A 683-nucleotide genomic window follows, 5' to 3' on the forward strand; every position below is an offset into this window, starting at 1 on the left:
TCCTCAGTCGGTTGTAGATGATTCAATGGCCATCCCAGCCCCGGCGAGGCAACTTATAGGACATGCGCGGACGCGATATGAGCATGCGAAGCCATCAACTGTTACGGCGCCCTCTGGCGACCAATCGTGGCAGGAGCACTCATCCTGGGAAACAAACAAATCAGAAGCAAAACAAGGGGGAAAAGGGATAACAAATAAGAAAAGGAAGAAGATGCCTAGAAACATATTGCAACGAGACTCAAACAATACATTTATAACCAGACACAGAGGGGTCGTGGCCAAGCCTTTTTTTTTTTTTTTTTTTTTTTACACCTTGAACGGAAATCAATGGAAACGCCAACATCATAATTTAACAAGACTTTACACACTTACTAATATTTACCGTAATTCAATGTGAAAGCCCTGTCACCAAAACGTCAAAAGAAAACGAACCTTTAACGACGGGGCACCGTAGTCAGAACCTGTTTTTGTATTAATTTATGTTCCCCGAAGGGAGTGGGCCGAATCCCGGATGTACTGCTATACCGGGCCAACCCGTGGCCGGGACGAGGCAAGCCTCTATTCCACGGCCCAAATCCAAAAATCAGTTTAATATACTGGCTGTTCAATGAACAGCGTTTCAGATATTAAGCTGAAAAGAACAGATACTACACATGATCTTAGCCAAAAGGCCGAGAAGCGAT

General features: G+C 44.5%; 1 non-coding gene across 1 annotated transcript; it reads right to left on the bottom strand.

Moving 5' to 3' along the window:
- Positions 1-490: 490 nt before the first annotated feature.
- LOC119733577 lies at positions 491-683 on the bottom strand. The gene has a single exon (XR_005271917.1). It is a non-coding gene; the product is annotated as a U2 spliceosomal RNA (small nuclear RNA).

Source organism: Patiria miniata, unplaced genomic scaffold (genome assembly GCF_015706575.1).
Source record: "Patiria miniata isolate m_02_andy unplaced genomic scaffold, ASM1570657v1 HiC_scaffold_25, whole genome shotgun sequence".
NCBI classification, from domain to species: domain Eukaryota; kingdom Metazoa; phylum Echinodermata; class Asteroidea; order Valvatida; family Asterinidae; genus Patiria; species Patiria miniata.